A 9663-nucleotide genomic window follows, 5' to 3' on the forward strand; every position below is an offset into this window, starting at 1 on the left:
CTCTTTGTTTCTGGGATCATTTCAAAACAGTCCAGGCAAGGCCCTTTGTGATGCATTCCCCAAACCCCTCCCATACCATCTCCTCAATCTATCTTTCAGTAAATGCAAATTGTTTCAGTTCTGCTACTGCATTGTGATCTTCCTCTTGCTCGAGATCTTTGAACACTTCCTTTGCTCTTTCTTCAAGTCTCTTCTAAACTAATTTCTATTCATCCCTCAGGTTTTATCTTAGATACCACCTCCTCTGGGAAGATGTTCCTAATATCTTCTGTAAAGAGGGCCGAAATAGTTTCCTACTCCATATCCATTTCCCATTCACCCAAATCTCTATTCAGGGCAGTAATGCACCCAACTGAAAGACTGTAGGCATGCCTTATTTAATTACACTTTGCAGATACTACATTTTTTCACAAGTTGAAGCTTTGTGGCAACCCTGCATCGAGCAAGTCTATCGGTGCCATTTTTCCTTTTTTTTTTTTTTTTAAAGATTTTATTTATTTACATAAAGTGACAGAGGGAAAGGCAGAGGGAGAGGGAGAAGCAGACTCCCTGCTCTGAGGACCCTGAGATCACGACCTGAGACTGAAGGCAGACACTTTACCAACGGAGCCACCCAGGTGCCCTTGGGTTGCCAGAAACCACAGCAATATAAGATGGTGAAATTAATCAATAGATGTTGTGTGTGTTCTGACTGTACCCCCAACCAGCCATTCCCCTATCTCTTTCCCTTTCCTCAGGTCTCCCTTTTGCCTGAGACACAGCAATATTGAAATTTGGCCAGTGCATAACCCTACAATGGCTTATGAGCAGTCAGCTGAAAGAAAGAGTTGCACATCTCTCACTTTAAATCAAAAACTAAAAACGATTACGCTTAGTGAGGAAGGAATGTTGGAAGCCCAGACAGGCCAAAAGCTGGGCCTCTTGTACCAAAGAGGTAGCCAAGTTGTGAATGGAAGAAAAAGTTATTACAGGAAATTGAAAGTGTTACTACAGTGAACATATAAATTAGAAAGTGAAACAGCCTTCCTACTGATATGGAGAAAGTTTGAGTGGTCTGGATAGATCAAACCAGCCACAACCTTCCCTTAACCCAAACCTAATCCAGAGCAAGACTCTAACTCTCTGTCATTCTGTGAGGGCTGAGAGAGGTGAAAAAGCTGCAGAAGGAAAGTCTGAAGTTGGCAGAGGTTGGTTCAGGAGATATAAGGAAAGAAATCAGCTTCAGAATATAAAGTGAAAGGCAAAGCATCTAGTGCTGGTGTACAAGCTGCAGCAAATCACCCAGAATTATCTTGCTAAAACAGTAATGAAGGTGGCTTCACTCACCAATAGATTTTCACTGTAGACAAAACAGCCTTCTATTGGAAGAAAATGGCATCGAAGACTTTCAGAGCTAGAGAGGAGATGTCAGTAACTGACTTCAAAGCTTCAAGGGACCAGCTGATTCTCTTGTTAAGGGGATAACACAACTTCTGACTTAAAGTTGAAGTCAATGCACATTGACCATTCCAAAAATCCTAGGGCCTTTAAGAACTATGTTAAATCTACTCTGTCTGTGCTCTATAAGTGGAACTACAAAGCCTAGATGATAGCACATCTGTTTACAACATGGTTTACTGAATATTTGAAGCCTACTGTTAAGATCTTCTGGTCAGTCAAAAAGATTCCTTCCAAAAATTATGTTCATTGACAATTCACCTGGTCACCCAAGAGCTCTGATGGATATTACAAGGAAATTAATTTCTTAAAGATTCATGCTGTTTTCACACGTGCTACCACAACATCCATTCTGCAGCTCATGGATAAAGTAGTAAGTCCGACTTACAAATCTCAAGAAATACATTTTGTAAGCCTATAGCTGCCATCAGGAGTGATTCCTCTGATGGTTCTGGGCAGAGTCCATTGAACACCTGGAAAGGATTCACCATTCTCGATGTCATTGAGAACATTCATGATTCATAGGAAGAGGTAAAAATATCCACATTCACAGGAGTTTGGAAGAAGTTGGTTCCAACCCTCATGGATGACTTGGAGGGGTTTAAAGCTTCAGTGGAGGCAGTAACTATAGATGGGGTAGAGACAGCAAGAGAACTGGAATTAGAAGTGGAGCCTGAAGATGGGACCACATTGCTGCCATCTCATGATCAAACTTGAACGGCTGAGGAGTTCCTTCTATTGGGGAGCAAAGAAAGTGGTTTCTTGAAATGGAATCTATTCCTGGTGAAGATGTCATGAAGACTGTTGCAATGACAACAAAGGATTTAGAACAGTACATGAACTTAGTAGATAAAGCGGCAGTGGGGTTTGAGAGAATTGACTCCAATTTTGAAAGAAGTTCTACTGTGGGTGAAATGATATCAGACAGCATCACACACTACAGAGAAATAATTTGTGAAAGGAGGAGTCAGTCAATGAGGCAAGCGTCAGTGTTATTTTATTTTAAGAAACTGCCACAGCCAGTCCAACATTCATCAACCACCACCCTGATCAGTCAGCAGCCATTGACACTGGGGCAACACTCTCCACTAGCAAAAAAAGATTATGATTCATTGGAAGCTTAGATGATGGTTGGTGTTTTATTTTATTTTTTTTAGCAATAAAGTCTTTTTTAATTAAGGTACATACATTGTTTTTTTAAAGACATAATGCTATTTAATAGACTGCAACATAGCATAAACGTGAGTTTTATATGTACTAGGGAACCAAAAAAATTCATTTGAGTCATTTTTTTTGAGATATTTACTTTATTGTGGTGATCTGGAATCAAACTCACAATATCTCTGAGGTATCTGAGAGAATGTGACTCAGAGTCAGAATAAGAAACACCCAAAGATGAGGAGAGATATAAGAGGATTTATATCCCCTTTTGGAGGAAAGGGTTAGTGCATTTTCTATTTTATGAGAGAAAGTTTCATTATGTCACACGGAAGCGTGATTTTATCACTGTCTTTCTTGGAAGTTACTGTCAGTTTGGTTACTGTCAGTTTGGCTACATGGATGCCAAGTTGACAAGGGGTAGACTGTGGTAGATAGATTTGTATTGTGTCAGTTTAGGTAAGCTGGAGCCATGTTTTCCTCAGTTCATTTCATTGCATAGTTCTGGGTTAGTGTGGACAACAGGAGACATCTTACAGGGGGTTGGAAGGTGGGAGTGAAGTGGCAGACATCTTTTATGCTTGGCAGGGTAGGCAGGCTACATGACTCTTGGAGACACATTCTTGCTTATCTACTGACTCAACTGGTCGACTTAGGGCCCAGTTGGCTGGGGCCTTCAGTTCTTCAGCTTCTGGGAACTCCTTCAGCTTCTCTGACTGGGCTGTGGTGAAGGAACCAGATTCTCCTGTGGAAAGCTTGGTCATTGAGGTTTGGACTTAAAGTCAATGTGTGACAGACATGGGTTCTAGCCTGTCATCTCAGTTTCCTCATAGATTTTAGTGTCAGTTCAGTTCTTGCTTCCCCCATTTCTCTCTCTCTCTCTCTTTTTTTAAAAGATTTTATTTATTTATCCATGAGACACACACACACACACACACACACACACACACACAGAAGCAGAGACATAGGCAGAGGGAGAAGCAGGCTCCATGCAGGGAGCCCGATGTGGGACTTGATCCTGGAACTCCAGGATCATGCCCTGAGCCAAAGGCAGATGCTCAACCTCTGAGCCACCCAGGCATCTGGGCTTCTTCCCCCATTTCATGTCCCTCTTTACTTGACCCTCTTCGCCTGATGGCTTGCCCTTTGGGATTATTTATTTATTTTTTTAAAGATTTTATTTATTTATTCATGACAGACACAGAGAGAGGCAGAGACACAGGCAGAGGGAGAAGCAGGCTCCATGCAGGGAGCCTGACGTGGGACTTGATCCGGAGTCTCCAGGATCAGGCCCTGGGCTGAAGGCTGCACTACACCGCTGAGCCACCTGGGCTGCCTGTCCTTTGGGATTTTAGGCTTCAGCACCAGCAGTGGAGAACAGCAGTGGTACTGTTAAGGGTTGAACTGTGTCCTTCAAAGGCCCGTTGAAGTCCTAACCTCCTGCATCTCAGAATGTAACCTTATCTGAGAATACGGTCATTGCAAATATAATTAGTTAAGAAAGGTCATACCAGAGCAGAGAGGGTTCTGGATCTAATATGATTGTTGTCCTTCTAAGAAGATGACCATGTGATGACAGAAACATAAGGAGTGAGCTCCAGGGGGTGACAGGTGCAGAGACTGCACTGTTGCAGCTGCAGGCTAAGGCATGCCAAGGACTTTGGGACCACCAGAAGCTGGGGCAAGCAGGGATGGATCTTCTCCTAATAGGTTGCAGAAGCAGCATGGCCCTGCCAACACCTCGATTTCAGACTTCTTCTACTCTCTAGAACTGTGTCACAGTAAGTTTTTATTGTTTTAAGTTTCTTTACAGCAACCCTAGAAAACAAATACATTCACAGGGACTATTTCAGGAGCTCCCACAATTGTGTAAGCCCAGAGCCCTATAATGCATCCATGTACATATATGGATTGTATACATAATTTCCTAGAGGTTCTGTTTCTCTGGTAAAACTGACTGCTACAAGACATGTGTTTTTATTTCTTTTGGAACACTTAAGAGTGTAGAATTGCTAGGTCATAGAGTAAAGGTGTATTTAGCTTTTTAGGAAACTACCAAATTTTTTCCAAAGTGTTTTTATTTATATTTTGCCATTTTTATATTTTCCACTTTACACTCTGACTAGCAACGGATTAGAGTCCCATTTGCTCCACATCCTTGCTACCCATTCTCGGAGGTTTATGATGGGATCTTTTACTTTGCATATCCCCAGCGACTAATGATGCTGAGCATCTTTTTATGCACTTATTGGCCATTTACAAATGGTCTACAGACCTTTTCCTGTGAAATGTCTGTTTAAGTCATTTGCCCGTTTTTAAAATGGAGATTATTCATCTTCTTGTCATTTACTGGGAATAAGTTCTTTATATATTCTGCATATAAGTTTGTCATCAAGTGTATGTATTACAAATATTTTCTCCCTGTCTGTGGCTTGCCCTTTTATTTCTTAATAGTGCCTTTCGAGCACAGATGATTTAAATTTTAATTAAATCTAATTTACTGATCTTCTTTTTCCTTTACACAGCTCACACTTTCATGTCTTTAAAAAAAAACCAACTTTTACAGCATAGGGAATCTAGTCAATGACATTGTAATAGCATTATCTGGTGACAGATGGCAACTACACTTGTGGTGAACATAGCATAACATATAGAGAAGTTGAATCACCATGTTGTACACCTGAAACTAATGTAATGTTGTATGTCAACTATACTCAAATAAAAAAAATAAAAAAACCCCACTTCGCTCTCCATATGGTCACAAAGACTTCCTTTTTTTCTTCTAGAAGTTTTATAGATTTAGTTTTTATATTTAGGTTGAAGACTCATTTCTAGTTATATTTGTGTGATGTGGGGGTAGAGTCAAGGTTCATTTCTTCCTCATGTGAATATCCAGTTGTTCTAGCACCCTTTGTTTGAAAGACTTTGCTTTCCTTATTGAATTACTCTGTCAAAAATTAGCTGACCATATATGAGCTTCACAATGTTTTTTTAAAGTTTTATTTGTTTATTTGACATAGAGAGAGAGAGAGAGAGAGAAAGAGAGCACAAACAGGGGGAGCAGCAGGCAGAGGGAGAGGGAGCAGGGAGCCCAATGCAGGGCTCGATCCCAGGACCCTGGGAACATGACCTGAGCTGAAGGCAGATGCTTAACCGATTGAACCACCCAGGTGCTCCAAGCTTCACAATTTTTAATTCTGTTAAAACTGAATGCTATCATGTCCAGTCATGCCCACTACTGATCTCCTTTCCTTAGAGAGCCTGTAAGACAAATTAAGTTGACAGTTGGGGAAAGGAACCCACGTATAAGCTCCGTTTTTGATGGTTGCTGCACTTCTGGTTACATGCTTAATTTTTCCACAAACTCATAACAATGCAGTGTGTTTTGCGTGTTTGTGATATGGGGAGGAAGATGCTTTCTGGATGCCACCTTAGGTCCTTGCAGTCTGTGTAAGGTTCTATGGGTCTGGGTCCATTTGCTTTCTTGCACTGATACTAGCAGCCTACAGCTCAAAAGTCTAGGGGATGGAGGTCATAACTGTGAATGTCATTTTGTTTTGTAAAGCACCTAGCTCAGTGTTCTGAGCATGTGTGGAATTTAGTCAATAGCGGTGAGGTTACAGCAAATTCACTGTCCCTCAGTTTCCTCATCTATGCAATGGCATCTCTACGTAATTCAGTTCAATCCAGGACCAAACTGGATATTTGTGTAAAGAAAGACCATCTGACCGTGACTGGGGAAGGAGGTTTGACATTTTAACCAGGCTGATTTGGTTCTCCTGGAGACTGTGTCACAGTAAGTTTTTATTGTTTTAAGTTTCTTTACAGCAACCCTAGAAAACAAATAGATTCACATGGACTATTTCACGAGCTCCCACAATTGCGTAAACCCAGATCCCTATAACACATCCATGTTCATATATGGATTGTATACATAATCTCCTAGAGGTTCTGTTCTCTGGTAAAACTGACTGCTACAAGACAGATGTGTGATATCTAGAACAGACCATGGCCTGGTCTTTGTTCATATTGCTCTTCTTTCAGATCAGTGTTGGTCTGAATAGTTTTTAGATCAGCTGAAATGAAAGGAACTGCTTTGTACCTGTGGACAGCTCGTACCTGTGGACCTGAGCTATGCCTCTACGTCCCAGCTAGTGTCAATGCCCCAGCTCAGGAGGATTCTGTGCTGGCTCCCTCACTCCCAGCCTTTATGTACCTGGAAAGCCTCGTCCTTATCAACACGGAGGGCAAACCTGCACAGAAAGCGACGGGAAGAGATGTCATGAAACGGCAACGTGCATCCGAGGTGAGATGAAGGATATGTGAATGTTGTTGCTTGACAGCCAGACGATGTGGCCCAACGTTGCCATGGCGACGGAGGCCTGTTGTCACTAAGTATTTGAGCAGCGCCCATGTTTTTTATAGCAGCCGGTCAGTGCCACTGCTTGCTTTGAATTGCTGTCCCCCTGAGTGGCTGCTCGGCCCCAGCTGTTCTGATCTCTGTTGACAAATGGTTGTCCTTCACAGTCAAACTACTAGCAGTACTCTAATTAATGAATGTGCTAATTATCCTTCTCTACTCCCAGCACATTTGTCTAGCTAACCTGTCACACGCTGTAAGTGCAGCACAGGCCTAACCAGGGAGGTGCTGGGAGCAGGGGTCGGGAGCAGGGAGGGTGAGCTCTCAGCTCAGAGCTGTGGGAGACTTCTTGTTAAATTACCTTTACTAATAGTGGGGTATCTGCGGTATCTGTTATTTCCTGTGACAGGTATCTGTTTTCCTTTCCTTTCTTTTTAAAAATCTCTCTTTAGGGGCTGGGGGGATGGACATTGCTCATACTAGCTTCTGAGGAGATGGCCAAGCACTGAGAAGGAAGGGAGACACCAGGGAGTCTTGAGCTCTGAAAACTATTCCAGAAGCTCCAGGAGCAGCATTCAGAGTGGTTAAGGACCTAGACTTTGAAGTAGGACAAGCCTGGGTTTGAATCCTGGCTCTGCTCCTTACCACATGTGTGTCCTTGGACATGTGGTTTAACCCCTCTGAACCTGTTTTATCCTTTAGGCAACGGGAGGAGTAACCTGTCCCGAGGTGGCTGTGTGGAGAGGAGCAAAGGTGCAAGCTGCTCAGGGCCGGGCTCCTGTGCCGGGTCAGGTCCGGTGCGTCCTGCGGGGCCTGTCTGCAGGCCCGAGACCATGCTGTTAGGAAGGCCGCGCTCCCCGCCCCCGCTCCCCGGGCGCCCCTGTCTTTTTGTTCTGTCTCAGCAGCTCTCTATTGAGATGAATGGCATTTCCAGAGGCTTCACCTCTGATAAGTGTTCCTGTGCGGCGGCAGCCAGAATCTTAATGTGCGCACTGTAATTTAATGGCCTTGGAAAACACTCTTCCAGGGTGAAGTGGACTCGCTCCATCGGCACGTGCTCCCCACCCTGGCGGGGTGAGTCCAGGGAGCTCCGACGTGGAGGGGGCGCAGCTACCGAGCCTCCTACCAGGGCCCTCATGCCTTCTAAAGTGGAAATGGCTGGGCATTCCCCCCCAGCACCGCCCCCCCCACATCATTTTATGGGGTCTCTGGAGGCTTGGGAAGCGAGAGGAGAGGCTGCCCCTTCTCAGGTTCCTGAGTTCCAGGAACCCAGGCTTGGATGATTTTCCAAAGCCTCATTGGATTCTGTCTATGTTGTTTTTTATGTGGCTGCAAACGGTGGCACACATTTAACATGCCATGAACACAAACACCCAAGCAACAAGGAGACTAGACTGAGCCTTAAAGCCGTCAGGCTGTGTGATAGAGAAACTTCTTTAACAGCTGGGTGTTTCAATCTGGAATCATAAGTGGTGGACAGTCGCAGCCTGATAGTGGATAAACCCGGCATCCCTCCACCCCTACCACCTCCCCACCCCAATCTTTCTTTAGGGAAGGATCTCTCTAAACCAGGTGACAATTATGGAAACTACCAGGTACTTTAATTTCCCTGCCATCTGGTTGTCCTAGGAATGATATGTGACTAGCCAGGGCCGATGAGATGGTTTTCTAAGAATTTAGATGCAAGAAGTTAGTTCTTTACACTGTGGAGAAAAGTGGTCTACAGAGAGAATAAAGCAGACAAACCAAGAGAAAGTTGAGAGAGAAAGAGAGAGATTGAGGGACAGAGAACTAAGAGAGAGAGACAATGGCCGGCCTCCAAGGTCCAACCACAACTCTGTTCTTTTCAGCTTTTCATTGTTCAGTTCCTTGGATTTTTTTGAGCCAATTTCCCTTTTTGCCCAAGCTAGTTGGAGCTAAGTTTCTTTTCTCGATTTTATTTATTTATTTATTTATTTATTTATTTATTTATTTATTTATTTAGAGAGAGCGAAAGAGCATAAGCAGGAGGAGAGGCAGAAGGAGAAACAAGGTCCCCACTGAGCAGGGAGCCCCCTGTGTGGCTCCATCCCAGGGCCCTGAGATCATGATCTGAGCCGAAGGCAGCCGCCCAGGTGCCTCCGAGCTAGGTTTCTATTCTTTGCAACTGGAATACTCTTAAAGGGACTGGCCATCACTTCTGATGCATTGTCCTTAGTTATGTTGAGTGTTAGAAAGGCCACCTCTTTACGAGGGTCAGACTCCTTAACTCCTGGGACCTACACATCCTCTGAAACTTACCAGACCTCCCATATAAATTAGATCTCATTAAGGTGAATATGCAAATCTTCCTGGTATTGACTGAGCCCCTAACCATTATGCTTGTGACATCATGCTTGGCAGAGTGCTCCAGGCACTCGGAGAGTACTCATGAGTACTGTCTGGACTGCCCTTGCCACAGGCCACCACGTGTCCAAGCTCTGGACACTGCTTCCGTGGACCTCTGTCTCTCTCAGCTGAATGGAGGACACTCAAGCTGGCCTCTCCCACACAAAGGTGCAGTTCCCTGCTGCCACCAAGTATAGTGGCTGAGGTTCTCTTTCAGAGTGAGGTTTTGATAAAAAGCTCCTCTTACTCATTGCCAAATAATTGTTGAGTCTGGGCTGAAGTCTTGCATTTTCTGTGTAGCTTCTGAGAGATGGCCATTTACACAGCGATCGGTAAAATGC

This window comes from Vulpes lagopus, chromosome 8, assembly GCF_018345385.1.
Source record: "Vulpes lagopus strain Blue_001 chromosome 8, ASM1834538v1, whole genome shotgun sequence".
Classification (NCBI taxonomy): Eukaryota; Metazoa; Chordata; class Mammalia; order Carnivora; family Canidae; genus Vulpes; species Vulpes lagopus.